At 34.1% G+C, this 14,403-nt stretch overlaps 3 long non-coding RNA genes across 3 annotated transcripts; 2 read left to right on the top strand and 1 right to left on the bottom strand.

Annotated features, from left to right (window-relative positions):
• The first annotated feature begins 263 nt into the window (after positions 1 to 263).
• LOC110453934 lies at positions 264 to 2,838 on the top strand. The gene is made up of 3 exons (XR_002463322.1): positions 264 to 349; positions 2,112 to 2,202; positions 2,653 to 2,838. It is a non-coding gene; the product is annotated as an uncharacterized LOC110453934 (long non-coding RNA).
• Positions 2,839 to 7,380: 4,542 nt separating this feature from the next.
• LOC110453933 lies at positions 7,381 to 10,085 on the top strand. The gene is made up of 3 exons (XR_002463321.1): positions 7,381 to 7,722; positions 9,047 to 9,151; positions 9,487 to 10,085. It is a non-coding gene; the product is annotated as an uncharacterized LOC110453933 (long non-coding RNA).
• On the bottom strand, positions 9,726 to 10,228 carry LOC110453935. Its single transcript, XR_002463323.1, has 2 exons — positions 9,920 to 10,228; positions 9,726 to 9,847 (listed from the first exon to the last, which is right to left on the bottom strand). It is a non-coding gene; the product is annotated as an uncharacterized LOC110453935 (long non-coding RNA).
• Positions 10,229 to 14,403: the final 4,175 nt, after the last annotated feature.

A 14,403-nucleotide genomic window follows, 5' to 3' on the forward strand; every position in this document is an offset into this window, starting at 1 on the left:
GTAAAACACGGTTGTACAGTTAAGGATACCTTTATTACAGATAAGCCAAGAAACACCAAGAAAGCATTTTCTCTTGTCAATTTCTTTACATTAATTATTCATAAGGAGTATCATATTATATGACCATGAAGAATTCTGTGATAAGATTATATGAAAAAATAACTTTCTTCACTACATGGTTCGTTTAACATCTCTTCATTTAACCATAAAGTTGACAACAATTTAAATGCATAATATAAAAATTGGTGTAATTTGCCTTTGATCTACAGAGAATGTCCACAGTTTGAGTATTGCATCTATGATGAAGAAGAATGTCGCCCTGGAAGTAGTTTATGTCGCTGCATGTATGGTAAGTTTGATAGTCAGGAAAACCTGTTTTTTTCACTTTTGCTTGAAGAATGAGGTTAAAGGAACTTGCTAAGAATATAAAACTTTTTTTTAATTACCAGTACACTCGTATATTTCGTTTGGGTGGTTTTAAATCCGCTTCACTACCACATAAAATCTAGTTTGATTATCTAGACTACAGGACAAGCCAGTACATCACTCAAGCTTACTATATGCTATATTTATTATCCCCTCGCAACAAAAGAGGGGATTTGTATGTTACACTCTTTATCATGGCTTTTGCGACTTCATTCCTCAACAGAATTTCATGAAACTTCGTACCAGTCTTTGGTATGGAAGTACCTTGAGGAAGTTCACGTATTAGGTTATTGTGTTAAAGGTCAAGGTCACTTTTACTATTTTTACCAAAAACTTTGTTGTTGCTCTAGCAACTTCTTTTCCTCTTACACATGTCACAATTTGTGAATGTGAGGGTATTTGTATCACTTGTGATGCCTTGTTTTACTTGTACTTTGTTATGAGTGACCCTATGATCATTTTGGTAATAATTTTTCAGACTGTATAGGGGTGTACAATTTGATATTTTTAGTACTAACCTTTTAGCAAAATTCCACTTACCCATCCTATATTTTTAGGTTACCCACAGGGGTTTGTTACAAATGTCTAAAATACATATAAGATACACATATATATGGTATACAAATATGTTAAATGGAGCATAAACATACATGTGTGTTAATGTTAATGTGTGCTGTGACTCATATCAGTATGGTATATGTGTATCTTGGACATTTGTAACAAACCCCTAAAGGAATAAGATTAACCAGTCTCCAGACTATGGATTGCTTTACATTATTTTAATGTTTAAGTTGTTATTATGAGACTACAGATTGCCTCAAATTGTTTTGATGTGTAAGTTGTTATTATATTAGGAGACTATAGATTGCCTGACATTATTTTGCTGTGTAAGTTGTTATTATATTAGGAGACTATAGATTGCCTGACATTATTTTGCTGTGTAAGTTGTTATTATATTAGGAGACTACAGATTGCCTGACATTATTTTGCTGTGTAAGTTGTTATTATATTAGGAGACTATAGATTGCCTGACATTATTTTGCTGTGTAAGTTGTTATTATATTAGGAGACTACAGATTGCCTGACATTATTTTGCTGTGTAAGTTGTTATTATATTAGGAGACCATAGATTGCCTCAAATTGTTTTGATGTGTAAGTTGTTATTATGAGGCTACAGATTGCCTCATATTGTTTTGATGTGGATGTTGTTATTATGAGGCTACAGATTGCCTCATATTGTTTTGATGTGGATGTTGTTATTATGAGGCTACAGATTGCCTCATATTGTTTTGATGTGTGTGTTGTTATTATGAGGCTACAGATTGCCTCATATTGTTTTGATGTGTGTGTTGTTATTATGAGGCTACAGATTGCCTCATATTGTTTTGATGTGTAAGTTGTTATTATGAGACTACAGATTGCCTGACATTATTTTGATGTGTAAGTTGTTATTATATTAGGAGACTATAGATTGTCTGACATTATTTGGATGTGTAAGTTGTTATTATATTAGGAGACTATAGATTGCTTTACATTATTTTGATGTGTAAGTTGTTATTATGAGACTGTAGATTGCCTGACATTATTTTGATGTGTCAGTTGTTATTATGTTACACAGGTTATGGTGATAATGACAATGTATCACTTACAGGTATTGTAACATAACATTTAATATTTTTACTAAGGTTGTGTTTTGGAAGGACATTACTTGCGCTATCAGTATCGATATATTTCTGGTAAAGGAATATGTTTCGTGAGGACCCAACAAAAAATAAGGTAAGATTCAGAATTTGTAGTCATTTTACATGTACACTGTATATCTTGAATGTTTTCCACTATCAACATTTTCAAAAGGAAAACAGCATTATAATTAACCATGTATATCATGATTATTTTCCAATACCCAGTATTTGCATTTTCAAAAGGAAACTGGTGTTTCATGATCAGTTGACCATGTATTTTTTTTACCAGTTTAGTTTTTCACAATTTTCTTTTTCAAAATAAATAGAACTGTGCATGTGTTGAACCTGTTACAATTACATACAAAGCAAAGACAATGCAGTATGAGGAATACATTGTATTAGGTATTGGGAATGGCTTTAGAATGCTCTTGAAAAGTACAGAGGTCCAGAGAGACACTGCTCTACTTTAATTTGTAACATTATACAGTACACTGTCTATGTATGAAGCTTGTTAAATGTGCATATTGTTTTTTTTCTTTTTCAGGCAGATTGTAAACAGCAAGTGAATGAATTTTAGGACATCTATTTGCTATTCCAGCCAAAATGGAAATGTGTCAAAACCGTGCTGTAACAACTGAGGTGAAGTGGAAATAAGGGAGGGTTCTGGGGAAATAAGTGAGGGTTCTAGGGAAATAAGTGAGGGTTCTGGGGAAATAAGTGAGGGTTCTGATAATCATTGTAAATTGTAGTATACAGTCTCATATACTGCAATTTGGTTTACTAGCGACATATAGGCAAATGCAACACAGAATGTAAATATATGGTGTTAAATGACCATGTCTGTGTTTGTATAACAAAGACAGGTGTCAGTATGGCAATCTACTGTTGATTTTGTGTTTTTTTCACCATAATACAATTGGGCTCATTTAAATATACTTGAGACTGAAAAATATGCAACAGTCGTTTGGACATTCTTTTAGTTTTTGTGAAAATATCATTGTGACTTGGTGAATAGTCTAGTAAAAACTGAAACACTTATATAGAAATCCACATCACTTCATCATTGCATTTATTTATCTACAAAGTAGGTTAGCATAAGAAATCCGGATATGTTTTGTGATGGGTTTTACAGTAATTATGTATGGAGGCTAAAACTATCTATTTTATATATAGTGTATGTAGAAGTCGGTGGAAATCATTGATTGTCAAGTGCTGCACAAATAACCTGTGATCCTATAAGCAATAACTATGTAAATAACCTAACATTACCTTTATTCCATGAAAAATGCTCAATTACTTTACTTTGTTTGAACACATTCCTTTAATTAGTCTCTACTTGAAGAAACCAATTATGATACTTTTTTGTTTGAATGAACACACTGGTTGGACTAGTCATCAAATTAAGAAACGGGCCAAGTGGTCAAATTAACTTTGACCAAGACTTAACAGGCTTGTAGTTATTTCCAGAGGTCTTTGGCGAAGACTTACCAGGCCTGTAATCATTTTTGGGAGCTATTTGATTGTAATATATTTTGCAGGTCTGCTCAAAACATTTACAGGTAAATGAATTGATACAATCATATAAATAAAAATGCTCTGGTGTTTGGTAAGGATCTCCTGGTCAAGCCTTATTAACATTGTGATATCGTGCGTCAAATTTTTCCTATGCCAGTTTCATAATTTACAGAAATTGAATAATTATGAAAAAACATGTATTACAAATTTAATTCTTATCTTATCTGCGTAATTGAAGCTGCTACCTTTTCAAAATTCATGGCGGGATATTGCGCTGGCTAAATTTTGAGTCTAGTACCGACTTTTTGTGTGACACTCAAGAAATTTCTATGTTAACCGGAACCTATAAATATGGTAAAATATTGTCAATGTATCTTTATGAGATTTGCATCATGAATAATAATTTATATTTTGTATAACTTTCGAAATCAACTCATGCTGTTCTGTGTTTGATGACAGTGAGGCTTTCTACCGTATTGAAATTAAATACTACAGCCACAGATTCCAATCCTAGGAAGTGTGTTTGTGTGTTGACGAACCTGCATAATTGCCACATTCTACACTGTTTTGTATATGTATATATATGAGGGGTTTGTTTTAAATGTATTTATTCGTTTTGTTATATTGACAGGTTTTATATATTTGATGCGTGATAACTGAACTCGTACAGTTCAGTGCTGTTGATGTGTGAATCTATGTTTGACACTGGTTTATATCAGTATTGTACCAATTCATTCCTTTGCAATCTGTAGCAATGCTGATACCAGTGGTATATCATTACCATACTAGTGGTATATCATTACTATACCAGTGGTATATCATTACCATACCAGTGATATATCATTACAATACCAGTGGTATATCATTACTATACCAGTGATATATCATTACAATACCAGTGGTATATCATTACTATACCAGTGGTATATCATTACTATACCAGTGGTATATCATTACCATACTAGTGGTATATCAATACCATACCAGTGGTATATCATTACTATACCAGTGGTATATCATTACTATACCAGTGGTATATCATTACTATACCAGTGGTATATCATTACTATACCAGTGGTATATCATTACTATACCAGTGGTATATCATTACTATACCAGTGGTATATCATTACTATACCAGTGGTATATCATTACTATACCAGTGGTATATCATTACTATACCAGTGGTATATCATTACTATACCAGTGGTATATCATTACTATACCAGTGGTATATCATTACTATACCAGTGGTATATCATTACTATACCAGTGGTATATCATTACTATACCAGTGGTATATCATTACTATACCAGTGGTATATCATTACTATACCAGTGGTATATCATTACTATACCAGTGGTATATCATTACTATACCAGTGGTATATCATTACTATACCAGTGGTATATCATTACTATACCAGTGGTATATCATTACTATACCAGTGGTATATCATTACTATACCAGTGGTATATCATTACCATACCAGTGGTATATCATTACCATACCAGTGGTATATCATTACTATACCAGTGGTATATCATTACTATACCAGTGGTATATCATTACCATACCAGTGGTATATCATTACTATTCCAGTGGTATATCATTACAATACCAGTGGTATATCATTATCATACCAGTGATATATCATTACTATTCCAGTGGTAAATCATTATCATACCAGTGGTATATCATTACTATACCAGTGGTATATCATTACCATTCTAGTGGTATATCATTACCATACTAGTGGTATATCATTACCATACTAGTGGTATATCATTACTATACCAGTTGTATATCATTACTATACCAGTGATATATCATTACCATACTAGTGGTATATCATTACCATACTAGTGGTATATCATTACCATACTAGTGGTATATCATTACTATACCAGTGGTATATTATTACTATACCAGTGATATATCATTACTATACCAATGATATATCATTACCATACTAGTGGTATATCATTACTATACCAGTGATATATCATTACCATACCAGTGGTATATCATTACCATACTAGTGGTATATCATTACTGTACCAGTGGTATATCATTACTATACCAGTTATATATCATTACCATACCAGTGGCATATCATTACTATACCAGTGATATATCATTACCATACCAGTTATATATCATTACCATACCAGTGGCATATCATTACTATACCAGTTATATATCATAACCATACCAGTGGTATATCATTACCATACCAGTGGTATATCATTACAATACTAGTGGTATATCATTACCATACCAGTGGTATATCATTACTTTAGCAGTGGTATATCATTACCATACCAGTGGTATATCATTACTATTCCAGTGGTATATCATTACTATACCAGTGATATATCATTACCATACCAGTGGTATATCATTACTATACCAGTGGTATATCATTACTATACCAATGGTATATCATAACTATACCAGTGATATATCATTACCATACCAGTGATATATCATTCCCATACCAGTTGTATATCATTACAATACCAGTGATATATCATTACCATACCAGTGGCATATCATTACTATACCAGTGATATATCATTACCATACCAGTGGTATATCATAACCATACCAGTGATATATCATTCCCATACCAGTGGTATATAATTACCATACCAGTGGTATATCATTACAATACCAGTGGTATATCATTACCATACCAGTGGTATATCATTACTATACCAGTGGTATATCATTACTATACCAGTGGTATATCATTACTATACCAGTGATATATCATTACCATACCAGTGGTATATCATTACTCGACCAAGTTTAATGACCACTTTCAGTGGACTTATAATAGAGTTATGGCCCCTTGAATAGCAAAAAAAAGTCATTATCTGCCGTCCTGTGTAATAACTGCAACAAATGTTAACCGTTTTTCTTCAAACTTTAGTACCAGTGTTGAATGCCTCAAGGGCTTGACCAAATTTGATGACCACTTTCAGCAGACTTTATTTGGCTGAATTATGGCGCCTTAAATAACGAAAAACATCATTATATGCTGTTTCTGTTCATTAACTCCCACCAATATTATCTGCTTGTCCTCAAACTTGGTAACACATTAAGGGCTCGGCAAAGTTTGACAACCGCTTTAATCGGACTCCATTATGCCGAGTTATGGCCCTTTGATTAACGAAAAAAGTCATTATCTGCAGTTTCCGCTTAGTAACTCTAGCAAATATTAGCCAAATTCCTTCAAACTTAAGAAAAATGTTTGTGTTCCTCTGTCTTTCCACCCATCTCGGGCACACTTTGGTTTTCGTGTAATAATTGCTGTAGATATTGTTTACATATTTCAACAAAATTCTGTATGCACATCCGACTCATGCTAAGTTTGCAAACCCATGTCTTCTGTACATATTTACAGATAATTAATGAGGTTAGTAAATTCTGATGGATTAAACGATTAATTTACACCTTAAAGTTTCAAGCTATACATTATGTCTCAACGGCATGATACTCACATGTTTAAACCTTACCTCAATCATGTTAACCTACAATATGTCCTACAAGCGGGGGATATATATTCCACGAATTTGCTTGTTGCTTTACTGATGGTACATGTATAGCTATGCTGTACCAACTGTATAGCATTGTTTTACAAGTGGTATAGCATTACTTAACCAATGTTATATCATTTTCATACCAGTGATACATCATTGTTTTACCAATGGCATATCATTGCCTTGCCAATGGTATATCATTGCTTAGCAAAGATGTAATCTATAGCTATAGTTCATGGGAACAGTGGTTATTGAGTGATATTGGATGTCAATATTGTTGACCAATTATCAAACATATCTTTGATTTAAGTTAATTTGAAATACTTGTTTTAAGTCGTTATCAATTTTTTTCATGTGCATTATGTACAACATTTAGCAAATATTACTGAAATCTCAATGACATAATTGTTGTAGGTCTGGTTTGGTCAGCATGAAGTGTTATGAAGTGCCAGTTTGCCAACCTGATCACTGGTTTTTGACAGCAGACCGTCTACTTCCTTGATACTCTGAATAACTCCTACAGTGAAGAGGCATTTCCTGAACAATGGAGGTAGTGCATATAAAAATGTATCATGTTTCACAATGTTTGAAACTGTTTATATGCTGGTATACATGTAAATTATTATTAGGTCACCACCCGTCTGTAAACTTTTAGATATTTTCTTAAGAACCGGGGAATGAATCTTTTTAAACTTGGTAAGCTTCATCCTTGGTGTCCACTTGTCCTGAAGTCGAACAGCTCAGTGGGTTTTGACTACATTTGGCCTTGAGTTCGAGTATCCTTGGTCAAAAGGGACCCAATTTTGTATAAACAGAGGGTGTGACCCTCCTGGGGGCAGAGGAGCGGGGTCCAATAGGGGGGAAATATTGATAAGTGTTTAAATTATTCTCTTTCAATATGCTGAGAGACAGAGCCTATAGTTGCAGTACATGATGTATTTAATCACAATATGTTCCCGTGGTTGTTTCAATATCCAGTTGAGGGATTCAGGCCCTCTAGGCCTCTTGTTTGTCTTTTTTTTTTTTTTACATCTAATGGTAACTAGTGATGGGCCAATACTTGATAATATGACTCAAAATTGATAAGCTTGCCTTTTCAATTATTGATTACGGGTACAAATTCCATAATTTGATCTGTCCATTACTGAACTCAAGTGTCAAATGTAGATTGTAAGTCTGAGCTATTTATTTTGTTAAAGGCTTAACAAAAATAAATCAGGTTGGCTTCCTGTTACATGTTAAGTGATTCCTTGAAATTTTACCAAAATAATAGGTAGGCATAAAAAAATAGGATGGTTTCCTGTTACATGTCTGAACAAAAATAGGAATTAGGGTTGGGTACATGTACATGTAGTTAATGTTTTTTCCTTTTTCACAACGCTTATGTAGGAAGTGATCCTGACTTTAACAGTGCTTCCTTGAAATTTGACAAAAAATAGAGGAGGCACAAATCATTAGGGAGGGTAACTGGAAACAAACAACATTTCTTGTTTGGCTCAATATTTATTATATGATTGATGTTATAGTTAATTATGTAAAATACTGAAGCAGGAAACCTAATGTATAGTTAACAACTCTGTCTATTGATTCAGTAATTAAGCACCATAAAATTATAGACTTCATAATTATGCAATCATTCATCCATCAGTTTACTACTTCCAGTAAACTGACCATCGGATATGCTTTTGAAACCAGATGCCTGTCACTTAGGTGACATTTAATGCAAAGACATATTAAACACACTACAATTAAACTTCATGCTGATCAATAAAAGAATTTAATATTTTGTTAAGTTACCTAAATGGAATGTCAAGATTTATATGGATAACCCGTCATAGTTTTAACTTGTTATTTGAATTGTCCTCTTTATTCAGCGACATCCTCGAGACACAATAACAGAAGCTTTCTAAAGACATGCAAACCATGAGATGGAAACTTGCTTTGTAATTCACTACCAGTGACTGGCAGTCCTGAAACAGGTGGTTAGCTTAAGTATATTCAAAATGAGGTGTTATTATAATAAATTAGTCCTATTATCATAAACACAGTTTCGAAGTTCCATAGTGGGATCTGTATATATACTTAAAATATATGTTTCTTCTATGAAATGATGCTGATGTATTCAAGGTATATTATGTTTTATTGTAGGTTTAGTATGAACCAACTTTTAGTCAAATTTCAAAAATTGAATGGGTGACCTCGCAGAGTATATATTGCTATTCTCCCACAAAAGCATATCATACAGTTACAACTATCATATCTACAGTGTCTATGTCTGATTCATGACAATATTTTATTTTTATTTTTTCTCCAGAATGTCCAACTTTTCTTGGCAAATCCAGACCTACCATCAGGATGCAGTGTCATGTAAGACACTGCAAGAGCTTTGTCTTTCTGGGATTCCTAAGCCTTTGAATGGAGAAAACAAGACATTGCTGCATATATGACGATGAAAATACCATATTGTTGGACATTAATTAAAAAGAGCATTGACCAATGACATGTATACCGTGGCTAGTGATTGATAATTGTTGTGATTTTTCTGATTTGGCCATACAGTCAGAATGAAGGAAAGACAAATATCATGGTTCATGAACTTCAGATACACTTTTAAGCTCCTCTGGTACAAACTGTCATAATCTTATGGTATAGTGAAGTGTCTGTCATAAGTCTGTCTGTCAACTTTTTCTTTAAATTACTTTTTTAAATTGAAAATCACAGGGCCCTTATATTTGGTCAGCAAGTACCTGGGATAAATACTTTAAAGTTTCATCATGTAGATTACCTTGACCTTCTTTCAAGGTCACAGGTGTCCAAAACAGGCATCAGTTTCTTAAAAACTGGTCTTGAGTCATGATATTTCATGATGATTATATTTTATTCAGTATTCCTTTGCATTGCTTTGTTTAAAAAAAAAATGTTTTAAATTGTTCCATCAAATATATGTACATGTATGTAGATATATGTAATGACAGCATACTTGTTGATAACTTTGTTGTAGTGATTGTTTTGTTAACTTTTATGCATATTGATATTTTTTATGAAATTAAATCATTGACTTATGTAAATATGTATGTTGTTATTTATCTTCATCTTTGTATGTTTGCCTCACAACAGAAACGTATACGTCTCTGCTCACAAGTTACATTTTTTATTCCCAGCCCCTACTCAACGAAGTTTGCAGAGGATGAATAAATGGATTCGTTCTCGACCTCCATTCCCATTAAGAAAAACTGTTGGGTCCATTTCTGGGTACATCTAGGTAATAAATTCATAATGATGGCATCAATGACACAGCTATAGGGACACTGATTAATGCGTGTAGATGCTGAATTTGACTTACATTTTAGACTCCAGTGACTTCCTTCTACATTGTACATCAGTGCACATTAGGAAAAGTTGTGCATCCCCATATCTCAGTAACAAAAACTATTATATGGTTAATACTTAAATTAATGATGCAGGTAGGGTTGCTCTACTGAATGCATACATGCATGATGAGGATGCTTAAGCTGACCTTTCATTAAACACTTCAGTACCTTTCTTTTATTTTAAATATAAATGTAACAGGAAAGAGAATAGTGTGCTTCCACCGGGGATCGAACCCTTGATCTCCAGGTTCCTAGTTGGACGCTCTACCACTGAGCTAAAGGGAAATTCCCTCTAGCTCTAAGCTAGGAGGCGACCTTAATCCTAATGTACAATTGAACCCTGCCACACTACTCCAACCTTTTAAAATGTGTTCGCCCTCGGACACCACAACCCATGTTCTAACTCCCTGTCACTACAGGAAGGGCCACAGACACCATTTGTAACAAGAAAGAGAATAGTGTGCTTCCACCGGGGATCGAACCCTCGATCTCCAGGTTCCTAGTCGGACGCTCTACCACTGAGCTAAAGGAAAATTCGCTCTAGCTCAAAGCTAGAAGGCGACCTTAATCCTATGTACAATTGAACCCTGCCACATAAATAAACTTTAACCTTAAAAGGGAATTGCATATCTTGGTAATTGTAAACGCTGCATAGATATTAACTTTAAAAAAATGTTCAGTGTTGCAAACTAAATATATTTGTCATTATATTAGAGCAATTAAAGGTTATTTATTTGATTTGAATTATTCTGTTAGAAATATATAACCATTCACAATTGTATAATTTACCACAGAATTAAGTCTGTGAATTTACTAAATTTTGACATGGACATCTGCTATGGACTTGTCTATGAAGCAGTGGATATTGATGACAGCACGTTTTTGTTGGGTTTGAAAGTTTGTATGATTTTGTTTCAATTTAACATTCTTATCAAAAACTCCTGTTTCATTGGTATGGACAAAAACAGATAATGGTTTACTCTGATTGACTCTAAAAATAACTTGTTAGGTGGAGGAAGTTGGTTCATATTCTTCTATCTTTGACCTATGGTAATCTTGCCTCAAAAGCCACTTAAAACTCTTCTCCAAACTTCAGCTAAAATGTATATAAGAATATGACATGCACAGTACAGGTGATAAAGAATTAATTGTAATTGGGGTGGTGGTGGGGTGAGATTGTCATAGGGGGTAAGAGATTGTTAATTAAGTTACTGCAACATTTAACCTACATACTTTTGCTTATTTTTTTTTCACTTTTGTTTTAAATGTGTGTATTGGAGTGGGGAAGAAAAGCTCTACGCTCTGTCAATATTAGACTCGCATTTAGTTTATGTGATTATTTTCTGGACTTGAGCAAGTCTAATTGTTCTTCTTGTGCAGGCCCTTAAAATGTTTCTCGCACTGTCCGAGTCTACATCAATATTGACGGCGTCATTAATATGTTCTTGAACATATATTTAATTTATGCAGTAATGAATATAAGAACCTTAAAAATACAATAGTCAAAACGTAAACAAATAACGACATTGCGTCCGTACGGTGATCCGGATGCGGTTGGGGAGCGGTCCGTGTATATTTAAGACGATCGCAGCGCAGCTTGTCGTCATAATGAGGAAACCTAACGTATTTCAACTGCTGGCTTACTCGTTTACTAGTTGACTAGCTAGCTATTTCTGAATTAAAACTTTGTTTCGAATTTCTGTTTTTACAAAAATGACGAAAGCTTCAGATCAACCGATAGAATGTACTGAGTATATAACATCACGTAAGTCTGGAATGGATTGAATACTACAAGCTAACACGAAATCGCGATCGGTAAAACTAGCATAGCATGAAATGAAAACTAGCATAGCATGGAATGAACACGCAATATATTTGTAAACGAGTGCAACAACACAAATGTACATAGCATGGAAAAAGACACTTATCAACTAAGGAATTAATACAAATGAACATAGAATTAATACAAATGAACATAGAATTAGATTCAAAACCAGAAGTAACTAATTCTATAACTTATCAACTAGGGAAATAATACAAATGTACATAGAATTAGATTCCAAACCAGAAGTAACTAATTCTATAAAAAATAATTATGGCGACTGATACCTTCCATAAAAACACAGATAAAAACACGGATAAAACGTGATTCGTTTCAGTATACAAGTATAACGGCCATACAAATATTCTAACTAGAATCTTAGCAATACAATTTTTCATAAAACGTCATTTAATGACCACAGGCATTGGCCTCGTCTGTTTATTGACCTCAACTGACAGGCTGGTCCGAGTTCATATCTGTGGTAACATCTATATTTACTTAAGTTTACTCAACTTAACGATTGAGAAATGAATATATAACCGTTACTGAAACGAAAAAGAAAACGCAAATTCAATCTAATTAAAATTATATCTTCACATCGCTCCCGTTTACTGATATGTCGCGTTGAAGATCTAACAACATCCCATAGAGGGTCGCGTCAGAGGTCAACTTGAATGCATTATCGTATTTATAACAAGCCAATCAAAACGCGACATACCTCTTTCTTTCAACCATTCAGAAAGCAGGACCTGTAGCATTTAATGCAGACACCTCGTAGCCCAAAATCCACTTTTTCGTCTGGTCCAGTGATAGTTTGAATATTGCGAAGCCTGTCATTGGTTAATTTTAGTTTCAGGTTGTTAAACTTTTTAACGACAACATCACCAGAAAAGGAAGTCCCTCTTATTTCAAAGCAAAATCCACAAATTGTACAAACGTTGTCTTGTAGATAGACACGGCGTGGTGTCATGGGCGCCGCCATTTTCGATGCTCATTTGACACCTCTCGGTCTTTTATCATAGCAAGTGTGTTCCGAAATCATTACATCATCACTTACAGAAATGCGTAAGCTCTCATCTGATTGGTTAATGCAAAGGTCGCCTGAACATGACCCTCTACGGGATGTTGTTAGATCTTCACCGCGACATATCAGTAAACGGGAGCGATGAGAAGATATAATTTTAATTAGATTGACGCAAATTAAAACTTAATGTTTAGAAAAATAAAATCTTCTAAGAATTATGTCTAAATTTCAGATGTATAACCGTTTATATTGAATATTGATGTTACCTGGTCGATCATGATTGACTTGAATCAAAGTTCAAATGGCAGCAGTTTTGAAACTTATCGAACAGCTATATAGCACCTCTAGTTCTTCGTTGCATCCAGAACGTTCAATCTTTGTATTTGAATTTCGATTTATTCTTGGAAAAGTGCTTTGGTTAACTGGAGAAGGGTATTTGGGTTGGTTGGGTTGGGTTGGGGGTAGGGAGAATCCTTGTACGCTTCAGTCTATTGTAACATGTGGCTGTTATCTTGCTGCAACGTTAGATTATGCTGCCAACAAAATGCACAACATGGGGAATATAAGGATCTCCTCCCGATAGCGTACGTACGGCCGTTAAATGATTCCCATGGACAATCACCAACGGTGTCTTTAAACCAATGGAGATATCCCCAAACCATAACCGAACCACCCCTAAATTGGTCATGCGTCAAAACAAAGGCGTCAGCAAAGCATTCGTCTCTACGTCGGTACACTAGTTGACGGCCATCAGCGCTGAAAATAATGTGAATCGAGATTAAACTGTAAAGAGCATGGACCTCCAACGTCTCATAGAAAATAATTAGATTAGATCTAAGTCCGTGGTGCCGTCATCCATTGCATACGACAATCAAAATATAATCAAAATGGTATGCCTATATTTTACCCGAATAAATATTCTTATTATTAATTCGACGTGCTCGACGTTGCGGTGTTGGTGGTAAACCAACGTACTTTCTCCGTGCACCCAAATCAGTCTCACGTAGTCTGTTT

The sequence above is a fragment of the Mizuhopecten yessoensis genome, unplaced genomic scaffold (assembly GCF_002113885.1).
Source record: "Mizuhopecten yessoensis strain PY_sf001 unplaced genomic scaffold, ASM211388v2 scaffold7547, whole genome shotgun sequence".
NCBI lineage: Eukaryota > Metazoa > Mollusca > Bivalvia > Pectinida > Pectinidae > Mizuhopecten > Mizuhopecten yessoensis.